At 48.2% G+C, this 23,424-nt stretch overlaps 1 long non-coding RNA gene across 1 annotated transcript; it reads left to right on the forward strand.

Moving 5' to 3' along the window:
- Positions 1 to 369: 369 nt before the first annotated feature.
- Positions 370 to 21,944, forward strand: LOC113973098. Its single transcript, XR_003536132.1, has 6 exons — positions 370 to 417; positions 3,107 to 3,229; positions 3,563 to 3,659; positions 4,549 to 4,774; positions 10,336 to 10,482; positions 11,477 to 21,944. It is a non-coding gene; the product is annotated as an uncharacterized LOC113973098 (long non-coding RNA).
- The last annotated feature ends 1,480 nt before the right edge of the window (positions 21,945 to 23,424 follow it).

A 23,424-nucleotide genomic window follows, 5' to 3' on the forward strand; every position in this document is an offset into this window, starting at 1 on the left:
TGCTGCCTCCTCCTCTGCATAGCCTGCACCCAGGCTGGCAGCATCCTGTGACTAACTCTTCTAGACTGGATTTCTCCAAGGGACGACCAGCGCTTAATTTGGCTGACTCTGCGCTCTGCGGGAGCTCTCATCCATGCCAGCTTGAGTCCTAGCAAAAACCCATCATCATTAGTCCTCGAAAGGAACAGCTCGGGTATTCTCCACCCCCTCTCCTGCAGGCTGGGATGTACTGTGCGTTCCCACAGACCGAAATTCCCCTGGTAGGCTCAATTACAGCAATCAGCCTTCATGCTCTTTTCCATGGCACTGCTGCCTCCGACTCCGTCCGGCCACCGCGGTGGGGCCGGGAGCTGCAGCTTTCCCACAGGTGACACGGCTCATCCAGCTACACCAGACCTGCGGGTAGGACTCTGTGTGGTGAGCACATGGGTCCCACGGGCTTGTCTCTAAGGGGGTGTTGCCCTAATTGGAGCCATTTGGGATGTACCCTGTACTTCAGGGAGGTGGCTAGAGCAGAGCACCGAGCACAGGCTCTCCTTTGGCAGGGCCTTCACTCCAGCTTGCAGCAGATTTGCTCTGGTGCAAGGCAGGGCTGGGCTGGGGAGGATCTGGCCAGTGTGCATTTCTCTTTGCTAACACTTTGGCAGCTTCTCAATGAACAAACCACTAGAAAACAAATCTGGAGCAGCCCTTGGCTGTGGTGGCCAGACCTCGGCTGTTAACTGGGCTGAAGAGTACCAGCTGCTCTGCTCCTGCCCCAGGGAGGAGAGGCCCTTCTGCTGTGGTCTGGGGACTAGAAACATGCCTGAACCAGCTCCTGCAAACTGAGATGGCTTCTAGACTCCAACTCTGGATCCAAATCTGAATTTCATTGCTTTACATGCTGCCTGAACCAATGTCTTGGCTCCAAATATCTCTCTGCTCTAAAAGGGCAAATAATATAGTGGTGACAAACTTTTTTTTCTGCCCATGGCTCTGTATAATGATGACTTTGAGGTGCTCTGGCTTGGGCTTCCCTGGCTGCAGCCAGGGCAGTGCTTGCATTTAATTCCCTTTTTCCACTCCCCTGGCAGTGGGGGCCAATTGGGAAATGTGATCTGCCTGGTTTTGTGCAGCAAGGGGGGAATGTGTGGCTCATGGTGCTTGAGCTATGGGTGCTTCCCCACGGCAGGAGGAGCTATGCTCAAGGGGGCTAAAGCTTCCCTGTGTGGGAATGGGGAGCCAGGATGGCTTTTCCCGCTCTCCCTGTATTGCCCATCTGCCTGGCTTATCCCCAGTCCCTGCTGATGCCTGTGGATGTCCCTGTCAGGCCTGAGGATGTTGTGGTGCTGAGCTGTGTGGAGATGGTTTCTGGTTTGGAAGAGCAGCATGTAGGATAGGTAATGCTGAGGGCTCCGGTCCCAGGAGGGGCTTGGTGAGGGGGGATGAGGACAGAGGAAGGAATGTGTTGTTTTGGCTCTTGCAAGGCATTAATTAACCTTTCTCAGAAAAGTACTGAACCTGGAAAACCTCTCACTTTCCCTGTGTTTTCTAGTGGTGCCTGTGCAGCAGAAGTGTAATGCTGATGCTCAGACACCAGCTGTGGTCACGCAGGGCTCTGCATCTGCTGGGTGAAAAAAGAGATATGCCAGTTATAAATGGGAAAGGTTTGGTAAATGAAATTTACTTTCCTATTTGTCTAAATTTTGCTGGTGTTTCATAGTTCAAAAGGCATTGCTCAGATTTGCTGTGGGTTGAAAAGTAAGGGAAGAATCTGCTTGTGTCACACAAAATTTTCTCCATCCTCTTCAACTGGGAAACACTGGGTTAGCTACTCACAGCAGCTTTGTCCTGGGTTTGCCCTTTGTGCCTGTGGCTGCAGTGGTCCCCAGGCCTCACTGGCCCATGGGCTGTGACAAGCAGCAAGAAACATTCAGGGTGTCACAACACTCTTGCCTGTCCCCAGTGGGAGAGGACACAGCCATCCCTGGATGAAAGGGTCCAGTGGCACTGAGCCATGGCAGATGTGTTGCAAAAGTCTTGGGGGGGGCAGGGGGAGCAGGGAGGGGAGAGGAGATGGGTCAGCTCAAATTTTGAGCAGTCCTCAGCAGCATCTCTGAGCCCAAAGCTGGTCTCAGAGATGGTTATCATCATGACCCCAAAGCTGTTGCAGTAGGTGGGCCTTGAGTCATGTTCCCAGTGAGCTGGTGCTCAGCTCCCACCCTGCTGCTGTCTCCCACCTCTTTTCTCCTAGGATTCCCCTCCTGAAGCCGCCTCAACCTGCTGTGGCACCTTCTGTCAAACGCTTCACACGTTTGTCACCAAAATGTTTTGGCAGCAGCAGCATCTCTAGGTTTTGACATAATCCCGACAGGAGACTTTCTCAATTATTACTAATGGAACATTATGCTCCTCTTTGGGAACTCCTGCATGAATAAAAAGGGTCATTAATGACATCTGCGCAGAGCCCGGAAATTATTAGTCAATGCTTATACAGTTTTATTTTATTTTTTTAATTTTTACATATATATTTTCTTAAGCTCCTGGTAATTTCCCATCTTACCTCCCACCCCCTTCTCCAAAGTCTCCCATGCAAACTGGAGCTGAGCTGGGTTATTGTCAATGTTCTTGCTTTTGTGCAGGTAAATGCTCTTCCCCTCCCACCCTTCCTTCCCTTTTATTCCCTCTTGGCTTCTTTAAAGATTGTAGCTCTTGTTTCAGTCCCAGGAGATCCCGTTGCACCTTTCTCTGGGCTTGATTTTGTTGCCAGGCAAGCTCAAATACTTCTTGGACTTAGAGAAATCAGTATTGCCCTGGTCCTACCAAGGCAGTGCTGGAGAGGGAGCAGTAGAACTGTGTCCTGCTGCTTGTGGCCATCAGGGTGGCCTGTCCCCTCTCCTGCAGGATGCTGGTGGCACACAAGGGATGCTGGGAGAGGGACTGTAGGTGTCTCCAAGTACCACGTAGGGTCATGCAACAGGGAAGCTTCACTTGGATCATTTTAGAGGACTTTCTGGACACCAAACTATTCAGGTTTTTTCTGTCCTTCTGTCAGATATTCAGTTCCCTCTGCTCAATACCCCTAAAAGCTGCCCAAAGAAGGATTTTTCTTTATTTTTTTTTCCAGCATATTGCAGCAATTTGAGGAACTGGTAGCCCCTGTGACAGAGCCCTACAGAGATGTGGCAAAAAAAGGTGTCTCTGCCCTGAGCCATTTCAAATGACTCTGCAAGTCAGGGCCACTGAGGAGGTGAGAGACACAGGGCTGTGCACGGTGGGTTGGAAGCTGCATCTGTCCCATGTCCTGTGTTGATAACAACACGTGGGTTCGAGCCCTGGGCCGAGGGTTGTGCCAGTGGCACATCCAGCAGGACAAAACTCTGAGGTCGTTCCTTTTGTTGCATTGCTGTGCCAGGACATGTGGTTTGGAGGCACGTGTGGGGTTGGGTTTTATTCCCAGAGAGAGGAGAGTTTTGGGATGATGGTTAGGCTTTTGGTGGGATCCCTTACACCATGTGGTAGAGGAGAAAAGCTGCTGTCTTCATTGCTCTAAACTTGTTTTTCTTTTCTGGGTTGATATCAGTCAAATATGCTGCACAGCAGTTGAAGATGGTGTTGGTCCATACCCAGCAGGGAGAATCTCGGTGTCCTGCAGCCACTACAAGATGTCCATCTCCATGGTGAGTGTCTCTAATGCTGTTTGATGGGAGACTCTTCCCGAAGCCATTGACTGTGACCAGGGGAGATGTGGCCGCTGTGGGGCTTGACTTGCTCAGCAAGGCAAAGGGCACCACCTGGGAGAGGGGTTTGGCCCAGACGGGAGATGTGACTATTCTCCCATGGGATACCTGGGGCCTGGACTCATTGCAGAGCTGCAGCACATCCCTGGGGAAGGTCAAGCAGGGATCACCAGCCTCAATTCAAACCTGGCACTTGGGGTAAAAGGTCGACGCAGTAACTCTACAAAGAAAACTACTAAACAAGAAATAGACTCCTTTAAAAAAAAAGTCCCTTGGAGAAAAGATATTTCAACCCCTTTTTGATTTATGACCTACTATAGGATATTGAGACGTTATTTACAATCGATATACGCTCCTGCAAGACTCCCGCTGGAGCCATAGACCCCGCCTGTTAGAGTGGAGACTGGTCAGCCTGCTCCACTGGAAGTGCCAGCCATGTCCTGCTGGAACAGGCTATAAACCTGCATGCAGCTGTATATCTTTCAGAAAATGGACCTGGTTACACATGTCTTTGGGCAGCTGACACAGGGATATAGTTTAGGGCTAAGACAGCAGTTCGGTAGCAGAAATCAGCATTCCTCAACCTTGCCAATAATGAAATCTCTTGCACAACATAGAGAGCTCCATGGCCTTAAAGGTGCAAAATGGAGTTGTTCACTTGACTTATAATGGAATTGGGCCAATTTTGAAGCAAGCGCTGGATTTTATTCTGGGATTTTATCTTTAAAGGGGGATTTGCAAACACTTTAAGGGGGGGGAGGAATTCATTCCGCATAAAATTGCGTCCTGGCCGCATTCCAGTTTGGGTAATTACGCTCTCTTTCTGTAGTGGCTGCAGGACAAAGGGCCATTCATCACGCTCCAAAGTGCTGCAAAAGGCTCCCGTGTTCCACCGGAGAAGTGCCTGCATTTGAATCCAAGCGAGAAAGTTTTCTCTCCCGGTGCTCCAGGCCGCTCCGGAGAGTAATGGAGCTTGGCGCTGCTTTAGGATCCTTTTGGGTGAGATATGGGGGCGAGCACCTTGTCATGCGCCGCTCAGGCTCCAGCAAATCTGGGTAAGTAGGGCGCTCAGCAAAATAGATTCCTTCCAGCCTCCCGTGGCTCGCCTTTCACCCCGAGGACATGCTTGTCTTTGCAGAGTGCCACTGGAGCTCCAGGGGATCTCTCTCTGGAGCACAGGAGCTGGATTCCCTCTCTTCAAACCTCCCATTTTGGAAATGCCTATAAGCAAGAAACTGGGTCGCATCCAGCTAAGCAGGACTCAAGGACTTGCGGTGCACTCAGAAGTGGTGCAGGGGAGCCTGGAAGGGCGCGGGTGCTCTGCCTTCGTCCTCCCAGGTCTCCATACAGCCAGAGAAGAAATATTTGCAACCCTTACTTCAGCTTTCCAGCTTAGGGAGAGTCATGCTTAAGCAGTGGACCACAGTTCTCAGTGGAAGTAATAGAGCACTGGTTATTAGGAAGTAATTCTTAACTGTGAGGGTGGTGAGGCCCTGGCACAGGTTGCCCAGAGAAGCTGTGGCTGCCCCATCCCTTGAAGTGTTCAAGGCCAGGTTGGATGGGGCTTAGAGCAACCTGGGATAGTGGAAGGTGTCCCTGCCCGTGGTGTGGGGTTGGAAAGAGATGAGCTTTAAGACCCCTTCCAACTCAAACTGCTCTATGATTCTAGGATTCCTTAGCTCCCTGGTAGCTCTATTTGCAGCCACTCTCTATTGAGGCAGAGTGAGGCCCCACAGTGGCAGCCCCAGTGCTCAGGTAGAGGCCAGTCGAGGAGGCAGCAGCAGGCGCAGCAGCATCCCCGCAGGGTGAAGGAGCATGTCTGCATGCCACCCACCAGCTGACCTGCCAGGGAGCATCCTTGGCCTGTGTGCCTTGAGAGTGTCCCTTTAAAGCAATTTGTAGACTGTTATCCTGTATCATTAACCTAATTAGTGTAATTGCCGCCATTTATGTAATGAGTATAAATACTGGAGGAATCCCATAATTAGGAGATGTAATTAGGTAATTAATAGATGACATGGTAACAAAAATCCAGGGGAAACTTTGCAAGGTGGACACTGTGTGTTTCTCTGTGTGTGTGTGTGTGGCTGTTCCAACACACCAGTCTTGCCAGGGTCTGTCACAGAAATGCTCCACTGTTGGCTCCAGCCTGGAGCCCCTCTATAGTCCATGGGCAATGTAAAGGGACCTTCAGGTGATGTGAGAAGGCTCTTTTGAATCTCTACAGGTGTTGCAGAGGGGATCTGGAGAGCCAGGATTCGGTTAAGGGGAAGAGCAGAGCTGTGGCCATTGCCTTACCATACAGACATGCTTTGCTTTGAGATGCTGGGAGAAGCAAGGTGAATTTAGCAGAGGTCTGAGGTGTTACCCAGCCCTAGGCTGGAAGGTGGCTCCAAGTCCTCTTTGCCCCATAACACTTCTCTGCTACAAACAGTGCTGGAAATAGCATGACAGTCAGCTCCTGTGCCAACAGCTCGCCTGACTAGAGGATAAGGAGCCTCAGGGTGTGCTCAGCTGCCTGATAAAAGTCCCATTTTACTTCTCCTGTGGGTTTGGCTTAGAAAAGTGATTGGAGCTGGAAATTGTGTTTGGACTGTGAAGAGCTGATAAAGTTCCTGCTGTGCCTGAGGAGCATTATTTTAGAGCTTCATGAGTTGAGAGTGTTTCAGCTGGACCCTTTCTAGTCGTTGAAGTGTTGATTTTTTCCTGCTGCTCTCTGTCTCTTGCTCCTCAAAGCCTGTTGGTGCTTCTAGAAAACTTACATGTCCAGATGTATCTGAACAAAATAAGTTGCAGTTAAGGAAAGTTTTTTCTTGGAGTTTTTTTTTAGTGTGTTGTTGTTGTTGATCATCTGGATTCCTGGATGGCACCTGCCAGAAGGAGTCACTACCACCAGCTTTCAATACCTGAAAGAGGCCTACAAGAGAGCTGGAGAGGGACTTTCACAAGGGCCTGTAGTGATAGGACAAGGGGGAATGGCTTTAAACTGACAGAGGGCAGGGTTAAGTTAGGTATTAGGAAAAAATTCTTGACTGTGAGGGTGGTGAGACACTGGAACAGTCTGCCCAGAGAAGCTGTGGATGTCCCATCCCTGCAAGTGTTCAAGGCCAGGGTGGGGCTCTGAGTCCCTTGGTCTAGTGGAAGGTGTCCCTGCCCACTGCAGGGGGACTGGAACCAGATGATCTGTAAGATCCCTTCTGAGCCAAATGAATCTATGGTTCTGTGATAAGCCATGAGTATCTCAGTGTAGGATGTCTTCTCTGCAGAGGGTCCTGGGCTCTTTTCACACCACACTGACTAGCCTACACTGGCTTATTTTGAAGAAGCCATCAACCTCGTGACTTTTACTCTTGGCCTTTCTCGCTCCCTTTTGGAGTATGTCCTCTCCAAAAGATGAGCTATTATGCACTCCTTGGAGGAGCACTGCAGCCAGCAAGAAGTGACCCCAAGACCTGCAGCACCGGGAGCACCAGCTCGCGGGAGAGGTCACAGGGGAGCTTGTGCAGGAGTTGGGTGGTCAAAGGCTGCGGAGTCCCCGGGACCAGCAGCTAGAGGGAGATATGACCTCACGCTGAGGGCCAGCCTTGTCTATGCTGTGAATTCCTGTTGGAATGCCAGAGAAAATCCTCTTGCTTTCTAGTGTTCAGGGTTCATGTAATGAACAGCCGTAATGCAGACTTCATTACATAGCATAAGTAATTCTCGAGATTAAAGACTTTTGAAATGGCTCCTGATGAAACTTCTGCCAAAGTCTTTCTTAGTCCTTGTCTACCTGGAAAGTTTTATCAGGTGTATCATGATCAGTATATGTTGGTCCAGTTACAGCAGGAAGGCTCTGTCTAGACATTTTCATTCCAGTATAAAAAGGGCCTTTTTTCCTTTAGCTTGAATTCACTTGCACATGCCCTTCACAAAATCAGGGCTTCATCAGTGGAGGAGCCACTCTATATGTAGCATTATGTTTGAATTCCCACTCTGCGCTTCATCAAAGCCCACTCTGCCCTGAGGCCAGGAGTTTCTGCTCCTGCCATGGCCCTGGCTCATGGATGGGGAAGTGGATTGGTTTTGGGCAGTTGCTTGGCTGGAGTCAGCTCTTTGTGCCCGAAGCAAACACATGGTCTTGCAGAGCACTTCTGCAGCCTTTCAGCTTAAGCCTCTCTGCTTCCCATGCTCCCTGTCCCCCCTTGTCCCATGCTCCCCGTCCTCACACTCTAACGGGATGTGTCCCATGGGGCACCATTTGCTGAAGTCTTCCCCAGCTGATCCTTTTGTTTTATCGAGGAAGCAAGTTTGGGGATTTGCCCTTTGAGACGCAAATTTGCAGGAGCCAGTGTTGTGCTTTGGCCCCTTTTCCGTGTAGTGAGCTCCAAGTCCCAAATGATCCCAGCTTCAAACCTGTCTTGAGGCTTTGCAGACCCTTGACCCACTGGCTTTGCAGAGGTGCTACATTTTCCACCCTGCAGTCACAGAGGGTGACTTTGATGCTGGCTCTCCAAGTGATGGACTATGAGGAATATCTGCCTCCCTTGGCCCTGGGCCATCACATGGGTGAGGATCATTGCCATTTCTACATTTTGCCCTCATTTTGCTCTTGCTGTTGCCCTCACCAGGCACTAAGTATTGATTTATTCTTGGGGCCATGTCCAAACTACCCTAACAGAGACCTCCACTGTGAGTGCAGAGCAGTTGTACTTTGTCTCTTGCTCTCTTTTTATGATGGAAACACTTTTTCCTGTGTTTCTGTCTCCCCTTTGAGGTCTAGCTCCACCTGAGTCCTGCCAAATTTCATTTTGTTCCTGTATTTCTTGGTTTCCAGATGTGTCTTCCTTTGCTGATCTCTTCCCCATGTCATCTTTTTCCCTTTGTAGTCCTGATGCTAATTGTGAACACACTTTTCCTATAAAACATGGTTCCTGGCTCAAAGCCTTGCCTGAATGGTTGTCCCACCTGCATTTCAAACTCTAACTAAAAAAAAAAAATAATTGAAATTTCCTCCATGTTCAAATCCTCAAGCTCTTCAGTCACCCTGAGTGCATTAACAGTGTTGTAGTTCTGGCCTAGCTTTGTGCATCTTCTCTAGTGAGCTTGATTTATCTATCCAGGATTAATCTGAAGTTGTCTCCTAGAAATGGCCAGCTGTTCTTCAAAGCTGTGGCCAAACAGGCATTTGAGGAAAGCTTCAGATATAGGTAGAGACCTGGGTGTAAGGAGCCTATTGGGAGCAGTTGTCTGAAGGAGGAAGAGGGAGCAAAGCTTTAACTGGAAGCAGTGAATTATGTTCCTCTCTAAGATTTGTCCTGGTTTGAAGCGAAATGGATCCAAGGAAGTCACGTGGTTTGTGTTAGACAAGAAGATCCTAATGCGGTCTTTTGTTTTTCCCTCCGAACTCTCTCTGTCTATGGATTTGTTGGAAGACAGATTGCCAGGAGAGTGTTACCAAATAATTATCCTATGCCTCCTTATAGCAACCTTTGCAAGAAAGTGTTTAGACAGAGAAGCCACATGAACTAGTCATTAATATCTTATAGGTCAGAGTTGCAGATGTTGCATTGTGATGAAATATGTATTTCTTCCTATTTCCTCGGAAAATGGGCTTGTGAGACAGAGCAAGATTTATGATGATCTTAATTAGTTATTTCCTAGCTTTCAAAATGTTTGGGTTTGAGAGATGATATGATAGACAATTAACTTGTTGTCAGAGACAGCGACTTTTAAAATGAAATGTTTGTTCTCAAAATATTATTTATCTCAATAAGCATCGTACGCACACTGTAGTACATACAGACTTGTACGTATAGATAAATACATGGATAGGCATCACTGCAGCCACAGGAGTTGAGAGCATGGCTTGATGCTCCTGGGATGGACAGTGTCCCTGGGTCCACATCAGGCTGAGCAGAGCAGGCAGAGGTCACAGCCCTTCAGTGGGGGTTGCTGCCTTGTGGCTGCTCTTCTTGCCATGCTTGTCCTTGCCCTCCTCCTGGAAAAGTGACCTGCAGAGGGTAAAGGGACTGGTGTCCTGCCCTGCCCTTTTCTGTCTGGGTTTATGGGCTAAGGTGAAGGCCAGAGACATTTTTACAGGCTGAGAGAGTTGGGGTTGTTCATCCTGAAGTAGAGAAGGCTTCAGGGAGACATTAGAGTACCTTCCAGTACCTAAAGGGGCTACAAGAGAGCTGGAGAAGGACTTTGAATAAGGGCATGGAGTGATAGGACAAAGGAGAATGGCTTCAAACTGACAGAGGCCAGGGTTAGATTGGATTTTAGGAAGAAATTCTTCCCTGTGAGGGTGGTGAGGCCCTGGCACAGGTTGCCCAGAGAAGCTCTGTATGCCCCATCCCTGGAAGTGTTCAAGGGGTTGGATGGGGCTTGGAGCAAATTGGTCTGGTGGAAGGTGTCCCTGCCCATGGCAAGAGAGACTGGAATGAGGTGTTCTTTGAAGTGCCTTCCAGCCCAAACCATTCTGTGTTTCTATGATAAGTACTCCAAACCAGTAATTCCAGGGACACTTGCCAGTAACATGGCACTTGTTAAGAGGTGGGGGGTTGTGAAAGTTTTTTGCTAAACTAGTAAAGCTTAAACGAAGGGAATTATATCTCTCATTGCTATATCCCTCAAGGACAGAGAGGGGGTTGGAGATAACCTTCAGGGAAGGCAGAGGGCAGGATTGCACTGACCCCAAAGGATGCTGGATGTGGTCCCTGAAGCCGTGGCTGCTGCGATGCCTCGTTGCTGCGGGGAGCAGAGCTGCTGCAGAAGGAAAGAGGTCACCTGGAAGCTGATTTATTTTTTTTCTTTCTCTTTCTTTTGCATGTTTTCATCAAAGCTTTATAAATAACAGTCAAAATCCCTGGGGAAAAACCTCCCAACCAGCTGCCTGTTGCAAATACTCCAGGAAATGGGAGGTGGTGGGGGAAGAGGGAAGGAAGGCTAAATTTGGTGGCTTTTATTTTTAACAAGGGCTATTTCAGTTGGCTTTAAACTCATGTAAAAAAAAGAAAAAATAGAGCCATGGGAAACTTTTGCCAGAACCATAGGAGTCTGTGGAGCCGAGCACTTGCTCTGGCCAGCACGGCACAGACGTGGTGTCTGCGCCAGCCCCTGCTCCAGGATTTGACAGCTCAGACACTGCCAAGGCCATCGCAGGGACAGGGAGCTCAGGGACAGAGATGAAGCGATATATTTCAAGGCCTTGCAAGATTTCTCTAGCAAAGCCAAGAGAGGCTCAAAACTTTCCAAAGCAACCAAAGAGGGCATCTGCAAGTCCTTGCTTTTTTGCAGGGCTGTTGTACTTGGGTCCCTGGTGCAGCACAGTAAAGCTTAAGTTAATGAACCCAGAGAGTCAAGCAGAAAGAAATCCCCTTTTTCTCTGTTGCTTTTTAAAAAAAATTCCATGACGATCCATCTCCCGACTGGCTCTTGCTAAATCTTGCTGTTTGCAACACCTGAAGTCAAGGCGTATAAAACGACTTGGCAGCATCCCTCTAACATTCCCCTGGCACTCTTTGGAGAGCAAGGGTGTTAACCTTGGTGTCCTGGCCGTGTGCCAGGGTAAGTAATTACATTCGGCCTCTATAAATTAGCCCCACGGTCGCAGCCGGGGAGCTGCAGCGTCATTTCCTCCCGGCTGTGCGATGCCCTACACGGTCCACCTGGGCACTGGTTGCATCTTGGTGCATGGGCTGGTGCGGAGGACAGCCATGGGGAGCGATGGGGGATTGCTCATGCTAACGCTTTGTTATATTGCTCCGGGGTTACAGGTTTGGTTCTCGATGCTCCTGTGTTTGGAAAGGGAGAGCGGAGAGCGCAGAGCTGAGTCGGATCGGGCTCCCTACCCCAACAGGGTGACCTGATAAATTGCCACCAGTCAGCTGAACCTCAGTAACGGCCTCTCGGCTCGCAGCTAAAATTAGCTGAAATGGCATGAAGAGAATTGCTGAAACCTCCACGAAAGTGATTTAAGCCGAAGCACGTGACCTCGCATTTGTCACGGGCCGGAGCACGCGCAGGCCTGCTGGCACAGCGCAGGTGATGTGCGGGAGGGTGTTCAGCCGTGGAGTCTCGATCCCTAACTCTTAACTCTGGTAGCTGGACTGCATGCTCTACCTGTGACCTCATCTCACATCTCCCTGTTCCCCAGCACTGACTCAGGTTAACCCCTTCTGCTGGGACGCAGCTTAAAGGGTCTTCAGCAGGCGTCAGGTTACAGCTGGAATGGACTTCAGAGTGCAGGAAGGGTTAATTTAAGATTAGGAACAATGTGTTGGCCAACTGTGCTTATTTTCCAGTGCAGACGCCAAGACAACCCTGTGCAGTCTGGGCTGAGGTGGAGTGTGCCTACATGGAGGATGATAAAACCAATAGGGTGGGAAGGTCTAAGCAGGAGGAGATGTGGTGCCACGTTCCAGACTGTCTTGTCATTGTTCCTTTCAAAGGTCATCTGCTTGGTCTTTAATTTCCGAGACTGGGTGCTAAGGGCTTTGGGGTCACCGTGCCTTCTCTTCCATGAATCCAGCTGCCCCAGAGTGGGTGCCTTTCCCAGACTGGCAGCGCAGGCTGCAGCTCCTGTGGTTGCCCACTGTGGAGCAGTTCTACCTTTGCATGGCTGTTCTGTGTGTGGGAAAGGATTTCAAGAAACAATTGACCAAATGAAACCTCCGTAATGCTTCTAAATACTCAAACACATTAGACATGCCTGCCCAGCTCAGAGATAAATTAGAGCTATTATCACTAGAGCCCAGACAAACAAACGGAGGGCTCTCTCCAAACAAGCCATTCACTCAAGAGACTGGATTTACAAGGGTCAGGGAAGCAGCATGAGCTGCAGGCACTTGCTTTCTTTGGAAACCTGTTTAAATTGGCCATATTGACTAGTGCAGAAGGAGGGGAGAGAGCACAGCTCTGCTCTTTGGAATGTGGGGAGTCACCTCCGTGCAGGGACTGCGGCGCCGTGACGTACTAGCTGGCATTTTGCTCTCCATGTCTTCTGTCAAACCTGGAAGTCAGAGACTGATCCGTTTTGCTTTTCTCCCATGTGATGGCTGGGAGATCAAGGTGTGCAGGAGCACATCAGGGATGCCAAGGCCGCTTTGCCTTGCCCTTGGATTTTTGTGTTTGCTTCCAAGGAGGGATGGGGAGCCAAGCTGGTGGTAAGGTGGCACTAAGAGAGAGGTCAGTTCAAATCAGCATCTTGGGCATCAAGGAAACTGCCTGAAGGGGTAAATGGAAGGTAGAGTGTGTATTTTGGGCTGGATTTTGCATGGCAGCTAAAGGAAGGAAGGAGCAGATGCAGAGACAAAAAAGGAGTAAAGAAAAAGAGATGATTATTCTGCTTCCTGGCTGTGTTGGGCAGCCAGTGCTCTGGTGCAGGGTCTGTAGCACAGCTTTCCACGGTGTCCAGGAGCACCACGCTGGGGCTGAGCGTGACGGAGGCTGGGACTCAGAGCCTGGCTCAGGCAGGGTGTTTGGAGAAGGGCCACAGTCAGAGCAGGGTTTCAGCTCTTGGCTGGGCCCCCTGAGCCAGCCTCCCTGAGACTGGGGGAGCCAGGCTGGGGGGAGAGGCTGGGCTGGGAGACGGGAGTTCTGCAGCATCATGACCCCTGCCCACTTGCCTGGCAGCTCAGGCCAGCGGCACCCATGGAGGCTGTGAGGGTGTTATTATCTTCTGAGAGATGCTCTTGAACACAAAAACTTGATCCTGAACCAGAGTGTCGCTTTTTGGAAGATGTCCAGTCTCCATGCACAACCTCTGACTGATGTTGAATTTGCCATTTCCCTTGGTAACCAGACCTGGTGATTAACTACCCTCCCTGCTCAAAATTGTCTTTTATTTCTCATGCAAGGTTCTCTCACTCAGTGTTGTCAACTCCTACTATTTATTTTGGGTTTTGCTGCTTACTGTGCCTTTTACCTGTAAGCCTAATGAACATGCCAATCTCAGCTATTTTCACTCTGTGGGTATCTGGGATCAAGTCACGACGAAGATTTTCTTTGACTGCTGAGCAGACAGAGCCCTTTCAGTCTTTTGCAGGGTTGAGCACAGGCAGAGCAGAAGCTGTGCTCGCCACTGCCTTGAGCATCTCCCAGTGCGTGGGATTTTATTTAAAGTCCCAGCCTCTGGACTTGCACCATTACAAGGACCTTCCACTTTTTATTTTGCAGAAACCTGAAAACAATTACTCAAAAGAGAAACAAAAATCATTTGCTGATTTATTTTTTTTTAATGCATCAAGACTTCTGTGATGTTTTGGTTTATTGTGAGCAGAAGGGGTGGTGGGTGCTGGCTTGGTGAATAATTAGCAAAGCTGAGAACTTGCCAAGGAGACACCGTGGGCCTCAGGGGGTGTCTGCTTCCATTGTGTGTGGTTCCACAGGCAAGGCAGACACTGACCTGAAATTCCTACAGCTCTTCTCCCTGCCCAGCACCAGGGTAGGTTTAGTTAATGTGGGTGGCTCATATGGCCTCGACATCTCTGAATTTCAAGTGTTCCTCATCTGAAGGTTTTTCTGCATTGCTGGGCAGGCTGAAGGGCACAAGTGGCCTCACCAGCAGTGTCATGCATGTGGAGGAAGACGGAGTTTATTTTCCAGCTTCCTTCAAGGGTCAGAGGTCCACTGCGTTGTGTCAACCTCTCTCAGCTGAGCTAACGTGCTTCAGTAATCCCAAGACTTCAGATTTTTTCATCTTGCACTGTGTCTGTCACCCTCCCCATGTCTCCTGGCACTGCTGGTATAAATTAGAAGCATTTCAAAATGAAACAGCAAGATGCCTTGTTTAAAAATATTGAAATCATGTGTTTCCCCTTCCTTCATTCCTCTCTTTATATTTCTTCCCAGGAAAAAAACCTATTTGTGGAGCTGGATATCCAGAGCAATAGTAGCTTTGGTGGCTGAACCCCAGGTGGTTTTCTGTTGATTCAGAATTTCAGCAATTCCTACTAATTGCAAGTCCTGCCCTTGCAGTGAAGCTTTGCCTCACTCACCATTTCCAGGCTTCAAGATTTGGGTACTGTTACCTGTCATTTCTGCTTCTAAAAGGACTCTGGAGACTGGGAGTTTGGGAGCGTTCTTCTAACCCCTGGGGATTTTGTGCATATGTGTTATCCTTTCCATAAAAGAATCAAGCTGGTGGTCAGGCCCTGAAATGCTTAAGTATTTATTTAAAAGTAAAATAAAAAGATGGAGCAAATAGGGGTCGATGTCTTAAGGGCTGGGAGAAAAAGAGGGAAGAATGGGTGTGTCCAGGTGTTACACATCTACAGGTTCATGTGGTGTCCTACAAGGTGAAGGAAGGTCGGCAGCATATGCCTGTGGTTATTGTGTTTGCTTCTCAGTTATCATATGAGGCCTAAATTAGGGTGTCAATAAAATATTCCATGATGGCCATGGTTAAGACAGCTGTGCCTTGTGTTTTATGAAGTGATTCGAGGAGCAGAGGAAGTAGGTTGTTCCATCTGGCACACCCTGATGAACCCTGGAGAGGATGCTTTGCCCCAGTTTTCAGAGGGAGATGCTCGAAGACGCCCAACTCTGCTCCTGCCTTGCTACCCGGGCACTAAGGGTCAGAGGAAACACTGGTGGTGACTCAGTTCCTTGGAAAATTATCTTGCTTATTTATGTGATGGGGAGGAAGAAGTTTGTGTTTAGAGGTCAGTGAATTAACGAATTAGAAAACAAAGACTCAAACCAATGTTCATTATTTTCTGAAAAGCAAATGCAGTCTTGGCTTTCATTTACTGCAGAAACATTTAAGAGGTTTTCCTAGCAGAGATCAGAGCTCCAGCTAGTGAAACCCTGTAAGGAGGAGTCTGTGCCTCAGGCAGGAGACAGACAGACAGTGCAAGGGAAACAGAAGCAGTGACTGGTATTTGAGCACGTTTACAGGAGCCAAAAAGCAGAGCTGGGACCGCGGGGCCAGCCCTGGAAACCCCAGGCCATAGAACCAACCTCCTTCCTCCCACAGCAGTGCTCTTAACATTGACCAAGACACGATCGTTCATGTGTTGCCCCTGGAGTCAGTGGCTGAAAAGCACTTTACGAGGCAGCAGAAACACAATGGGCTATTATTTTTAGGCTAGAGCCATTCACACATTTTCTCTGCAAAGCGGGTACCCTCTCTCTTTGTTGTGTTTAGTTGTTTGTGCTGCCTACTATTCCCTGCCTATCCAGCATCTAGCAAAATGAGATGCTGATCTTGTCTGGGGAGGTAAAATAGTGCAAATTACCCTCATCTGGAAACCCTTTGGGTTTGAACCTGAGCGCTGCACTTGTGCTGTAGCTCTGTGTCCAAACCGGTGGAGCTAATGACCTGAGACTGCAGGGAAGTTTGGACACAGGCTGCAGCTCCTTCTCCCTGTAATGCTCTCCTCAGTGGATTAGAAGAAGCTTCCCTGGCAAACTGGGAAGGAGTCCAAGCTGGGGAGCTGGTGTGATAGGAACTGACAGGGCTGGAAATTTGATTTCTGACTCTTTGTGCGTGTATTTCTTATGAAAGAAGAAGAGGGAGAGGGAGCCAGGAGTACTTTGAATCCTGCAATCATTAAAACCAATTCCACTTTTCCTGCCCCTGCCCACCTCCTGATATGTGTGTGAAACAATCTTTACAGCTACACAGCCATCAGATGGTATCGACCCGGCGGTGGAAATTGCTATTGACTGCTGCTGGTGCTGCTCTCTGCACTTCCGTGGCTTTTAAAGCGACACTCTTCAGGTGATTTCACTTTGCACTTGATACAGCCTGGGAAGCACTGCCTGAAACGGGATGGGAAGAGCATGTGTGGGATTTGTGTATACAACAAACACCGTCACTCTCCTTTAGTCAGGGGAAGGGTGTTTGAGCATGTGGGAAGAGATGCTTCTGCAGAATCACTCATCTAATAGGAAGATTCAGAAATTTGAATTTTTTTTTTCTTTAGTCCATCATGAAATGATTCTTGTCTCCCACTACAGTTTTTTCCTACTGCAATTCCAGCACCAAGCCAGGACCATTCTTCTACCCGTATGAAGAATCCATCCAGTCCTACATCAGCTGAGGACTAGATACATTGATTTCTTGTTTTAAGGGGCACCTCTTATTCCATATTATAAATTCTCTCTCATCTGCTTTGGGTTCCAAAGAAAAAAAGTCAGGAAGCAATAATATTTGCCTTTGATGCAAGTGTTTCGTGCATCTTAAAAACCCTTTTGATCATGCATGAGAACAGGGCTCTGGCTTAGGACTGTAAACATGCACATTTTGTTTCCTCCGAGGCAATTTAATTGATGGTATTTGGTTATTCCAGTGCTTGGGTTTGGAGTTAAGTGGTGGTGAGGGGAGATGATAAAAAAGCTGTGTAAAAGCCAGGGTTAGAGTCTGACCCCAGCCCCACAGAGTAAATCTAGTGCAATGCCATTCTCATAATGCTGGTGGTCACTTGGGCTTCTGTGCAGTGAAGGTCCCTGTCCTATCTGCAGTGAAGACCTGGCAGATGCTGTCTTCTTCCAGAGCAGGCTGTGATGGTGAAGTCTCCAAGGGGCTGTTTTCTTCTGGGATGTTTCTCCAGGGCTGACAGCAGCACTGTGGCCTCCAGTCCACATGCAGTCCACCTGCCAAGCACTGGCTTCGAGAAGGCTGAACATGCTTTGGGAAGTGACCCTTGTCTGATCAAGGAGCAAAGCAGGGAGCACCCTGCAGTGCTCTGACCTGTGCTCCAGACCAGGCGAAGCTCCTGCCTCTCTTTTACCAGCAAGTTGGAGGTGCTGTTATTAAAAGAATGGATGTTGCTCTTTCTCATAGAGCTCTGCCTTTGTTCCTCTTCCAGACTCGTGCCTTTGACTTCAGCCACATGGCAGTGCCCAGGAGCAGAGGCTGCCCAGATGTGTCCAGAGTGTGTGTGCAAGGACTACCCTTTTTTGTTATCTGGAACAGCGACTGCCTAAAGCTTCTGAGCCAGCCCCTTAGCTCGAATGCAAACAACCACTGCTATTAGCTCTGAGCAGTCCCTGACAGCCTTGATTTCAGGTCACAAGACTGGCAGGCTGCTGAGGTGTCAGGAGACATGCCTGGTATTTCCCATCTCTCCAGCCCAAGCCCTGGGAACTGCTCTGTTGGTTTACACTGAGCCTTGGTGTTCATGGGGTGAGTCTGACCCTTCTCAGCCTGGCTCTGTCTCAGCTGAATGGGAAGAAGAAGTGGAAATAGAAAGGGTTGGATGCAGAGAGGATGTCTTGGTGGTATGGTTTGCATACCCAGCCCCCAGCACTGGCTGGGAAGGGAGATGGAGCAGGGCTGGGAGATGGGGTTAACTGAGAGTCAGCAGACCTGCTGTGGGCAGAGCTGAGGTAGTAAGAAACCTGGCCTAGGGGTGGTTTGATGTGCCAAACACTGCCCTGCGTGCTTGGGGCAGAGCTCTGAGAAGGTACAGAGCACCTTTGGGTGAGCATATGGCCCTTTGCTGCTTTTGTATCTGCTGCCCACCCCTGGGATGGTCACAGGTCAGGCATGTCAGTTGGGGGGGGGGGCTGATGACTATAAAAACCCCCTCTTGCCTGTGGCTTCTTTTGCCTCTCCTCTCTTTCCCCTCTGTTTATGGCAGTGTGCATCTCCCAGCACACTGCTCCCGTTTCTCTCCTCCCACTCCATCCCCATCTGGCTACTGGAGGCCAAACTGCCTGTTCCATGGGGACAGTAGGGACCTGGGATGACTTTTTTCCTCCCCACTCCTCCTTGGGCTCTGCCACTGTCTTTCTCTCTGGTCTAATTCTTGTATCGCTCCAGAACTAGACTATCCAACTGGGGAAAGAATAATTATTTGGGAGAAGGGGCTGGAAGCCTGGAACACAGGCGGAGTTTCAGCTCTTTTTTTTGAGGCCAGGGCAATGTGAGCCAAGTGGGGTCTTTCCAGCCTGGACCTTGAAATCTGGGCTCCCACTCAGGACTTGTAAAAATTAGAAAAACTCACTTTACTGTGAGTTAAATCGGTACTTCTTCAAATGAGATTTATTAATTTACATCCTTTGAGGACCTTCCCCAGCATGAGACTGGGGGAAAAGCAGCATGTTAGAGTTGCTGGTAGCTTTTTGAGTGTTTTATGTCCTTTTGTCTTCCCCATTGTAGGACCACAGCACCCCCATCTTTTTTCCAGCCCTCTGGCAAATGTCTTCTGTCCCCATCCCTTGGACACCTTGACTTTTTGGTTCATTAAATAGAGGTGGCAAAGGTTGAAGCTGCTGGTAAATAGGCCATTGTGGGAGGCTGAAGGCTCGTTCCAGAGCGATATTCAACAGCTCCACCTCTGCCTCAACAGCATCTTCTTCCAAAGCCCCAATCCCAGAGAACTTGGCTTTCCCTTCTCAGGGCTGTGGCTTTCCCTCCACAGTTGGTGCTGAGCTGATGGGGCCAGTGGACCACGCATGGAATGTGAGTGTAGGTGGCTTTGAGCTCACTGCGAGATGCAAACAGTGTTTGCTCTGCAGGCTTCGCTCTGGTTCAGAGATGGTGACAACCTGTCCTTTCTGGCTTCCCCTTTGAAGAACCGTGCCCAGGGAGGGCAACCTGCTCCCCTAGCCCACCTCCCAGGTCCTCATGTCCCATAGTAGTCAGGTGCTGCTGGAATGTACATGTGCCCTTATCAAACAAGCAGCCTTTGAGAGTTTCTCTTTCTTCTGGGCTTAACCTGCCTAAGTCTTTTTGGGGCGAGATACGATATACGACTTGACAGCAATTCGAGGTGAGATTTTTTCCTCCTGGGAAAGCGTGGTAAGAAATTAGGCTTTGCAGGTTTTCTGCCCAGTCGACCAAGGAAAGAAAAGTCCTTGGTGAACTTGGGCTGGGTCTGGGGACAGGAGAGCTGCTGCTGTGATTTGTGGCTATTCTCTCTGCAGCACTGCCTCTGTACTCACAAGTGAGAGGCAAGTGGTTTTGACACCTCTTTATGACCTGGGAGCCACAGGGAAGTGGTGGTGACTTGTGTTCTGGAAAGACAAGGTCATCGACAAGGGTGGTGCAAGCATCTTTGATTTGTCTGACCCTATAGAATCCAAGTATTTTCAATTCATAGGAATTAAAGTGAACATCATAGTTTTAGGCTACTGGCTATTTGAATCTAGGTGCTTCCCAAGGTGGTGTACAATACAGGGATATTATGGGGAAAGCTGTTGATAAGAGCAATAGTGAAAATGGATGTCTGGTTTCAAGCCTATCTGTCCTACAACCTTCAGGGCCTGCCAGGGGACGTGTTTCCTGGGCTGTGAAAAACCAATATGGGACACAATCATATATCAGTGATTATATCGATCATTGTCTCAGACCCATTCAGTCCAAGGACACCAGCACCTTTTGGAGAGGAAGTGTTGCTTCTGCTCTGGGAGTCTGGGGAGGGTGTTGAATGCATGGCAGTGATGCTGTGCAAGGGGAAGTGACTCCCCTTTAGGGAATGCTGGGTCCATACTTGAACCAATTAGTAGAATGCAGCTGAGCAAAGTACAGAAGGGATCAGACTGATAATAAGCAAAATGCTCAAATATGGGAAGTTGGGGAAGAAGCCAAATGAAAATGAAATGAAAGGCTAAGGTCCAACTTCAGCAGTTGTGCAGAAAGGATGGGGCAGCTGATAATAGGAAAGCCTGCAGGAACAATGGGTCAGACCCCTACGCAAGAGACTGAAGGAATCTGTGAACAAGCCAAGGGGGGGTGGGGGGATTTTATCGAAAAGCATTTCAGCAAATTAAAGCTGTTGGCTTGCTTACCACCACCAAGACCTAAGTCCCTCACTGTGACCTCATTGCTCAGTGCTTTGTGGGGATGGCCAGTTGAGAAGTGCATGGGTTAGTCAGGTTCTGTCTCAGAGGAGCAGCAAGGGTCTTCTTGGCGGACCCCTGCATGGGGGGAATGCTTCCCACCAACTTTACTGCTGTGGAGGGGCCGACAGCATTTGCTCTATCCCTTAATTCAGAGCTGGCGAGAATTGTCTTTGGGGATAACCTTAAACCCCTCTTTTATGAAGGTGAAATCAGAAACCCATAGCTGAGCCTCTTCCTTGGCAGTGTTTCTTAGTCTTGGAAATACATAGAAGACTCAAGAGACGAAAACCAACTTTTCTGACTGCAGACGAACTCCATAAAGACCACTTGAAGGTAGATGATGTGATGAAAAACATCCCAAAAACTGCAAGTCTGCATCTAAGAAAATTATTTTCTTACAAAGACGGTGATTCTAGATCCCTCTAGTTCACATGAGGCAGCGGGGATTCCTTTCACAGACACGTTGATTAAGGTAGGCATTACATGATCACCTTTGGGTGAGAACCTCGGCTCTTGCTAGTGGAAGTAAGGCTCCTCTTTTTCTTGCCTCTCCATATCCCCATGTGTACAAAAAGAATAGGAATATACCTTCTTGGTAAATCATCTGAAAATGGACTTGCTACGAAAGACAGCCCATCCTGCTAGCGGCGAAGAGGTCCCATTTGGAGGCTTGACTTGTGAGATCTCATGGAGAATCTATGGAATACAGTCATGAGTTCGTACCTCTAATGTGGCTTTCTCTTTATAAAAGTACTGCACGGAATGTGAGACTCACTAGATAAAAGTGAATTTAACAGCTATTTTGTATCCTTTGAGGAACATCAGTGCTGGTTGAAAGAGGGGAAAAAAACCTTTTTGTTGAGTCTGGAATGGACCTGCTTTTATTGAAGGACTCTACAACTGCTTTTGTTGCTATTTCCGCTGATAGCTTTTACCTGACTTGTTTTCAAAATCCTTGTTGAATTTTTTTTTTCTGTCTGCAAAAAACTGCATTTCCTTGCTGAAATTCAAGTTTGGGGTCTGGAAAAACGTCCTAAATGATTTTGCAGATGGCTTGTTCTGATGTAGAAGTCCCAGAAATAGGGCATTCTGTAAGGGAAGTCACCTGTTTATTTCCAGGAGGGTAGACAATTTATTTTAAACAATGCCATTTTCTTTTCAATTATAGACGCTTTTGTGGAAAAAAATTCCAGCAGTCTCTAAGAAAGAGCACGTGATCACAATTAAAGGATGTGCTGTGCTGTATCAGAAGGTAGCATTTAAACCAGGGAAAGCCTGAATATTGGCTATAACTCATTGTAATTATACCATCTATTTCAAACATGTAAATATGTTTGGTAGCACTTACATGTTTATGTCAGCTATTGGGAAAAGACGTTTTTCTTTTTGGTAAACTTCTGATGGTAAGAATTTTGTTCCTTGCATTTGAATAAATAACAAACAAGCTTACATACCACAAAATTTTGTGTGAACAGAACTTGGTCCCCTCTCTTGTGGTTGTAGGACTGTACCCGTGTTTGAGTTATTTATAATAATTTCATGAATAGGTAATATTAATAAGCAACATATTAATTAAGACATACATTTCACAGTAGGATAAACCATGACTGTGGCAAAGTCAGTGTGATGCAGGGGGTTGAACATGAGGCTGGGAATGGGGTGACTAGGAATCTAATTCTGGCTGGGATTGGGGTGGCTCTTTCCACCCTAACTGGGATCAGGGGTATTTAGCTCATTTTGAAAGGGCTTTGAGATCTGCAGGTTGAGATCCCTCCAGAAGACCCAGGTGCTTTCCTAAAGTCTAACACACAAACCCTGCAAAAACCTGAAGGCTGATTTAACCTGGCATTGGAAGTGAAGCAGCATCTCTGCTTGAATTGATGAGAAAACTCCCTTTGCTTCTGGGGATTGGAATCCTTCGCTAGGAGAAATCATTCTGAGCCTATTTCCCGTCCCTTTGACATTTTTTGTCTTATCAAAAGCCAAAGGAGTAAGGAAGAAGGTTAATGACTAAATTGACAAATAAACAATCAGTTCAAAGCAGCAACACGACATTTCCTGGAAAATTTAAGAATCTCCTCTGAAAATCAGTTAGGAATGTAAACGCTGCCATGCTCCAACTCAGGGGAGGCTATCCGTACGGAGTTCATTGTGTTACAGGGGCTGAGAAATAGGAAGGGCTTTGGGTTTTCCATGGAAAATTTTTCCTTAGAGGAAAATTGCAGAAGAGGGAAGAAAATTAATTTGGTCATGGTGAACAGAGAAGGCTATGGCCACAGAAATGTCTGAAGTAGAGCCCCTCCTACAGTGTGAGGTATGATCTGTACGATGTCTGGCTCTGGGATGTCGGGTTTGGGGCAGCAAAGGGAGAGAGTCCATGGCTGTCCTAGCAAAAGGAAATGTTTAAGGAGTCTCAGGCCAGGAAACCGCTTCTCATTCCATGGCGGCATGAGCGTTGAGGGATGGTGACAGTGGGATGCTTCCCTCGCGGTCAGAGAATGAGAGTGTGTTTGGCCTTTGTTTCCAAGGGCTCCACTTTGCCACAGTAATGGTGCATTAACAACGGCTTGATTTTCATTTAATAAATAATAGGAATCATACTGTGACGGAGCCAAGATTTTAAACAAGAGGCTCCCATAAACATTTTCTTCAGGAATCTGTGATAAACCAAAGATAGTGTTAGATGTACTCGGGGGGAGTGGGGAGGCCAGACTTGGAAGCTGTCCATCTGCTTCGCCATTGAAACAAAACCACTTTATAATAACCACAGAGGAGAGGAAGCGATGCAGCTTGGCACATACACTTACACTATGTGTGGTGGAAATGTTTATTCTTTATTTCAGAAAGATTTAGTGGGTGTAGAGATAATAGAGCATAGTGCTCACTTGTGTCTTGGGGAAGGAGGGGTGATGGTGTTTGGGTTTTAAGG

Source organism: Neopelma chrysocephalum, unplaced genomic scaffold, assembly GCF_003984885.1.
Source record: "Neopelma chrysocephalum unplaced genomic scaffold, ASM398488v2 Primary Assembly neopelma1_98, whole genome shotgun sequence".
Taxonomy (NCBI): Eukaryota; Metazoa; Chordata; class Aves; order Passeriformes; family Pipridae; genus Neopelma; species Neopelma chrysocephalum.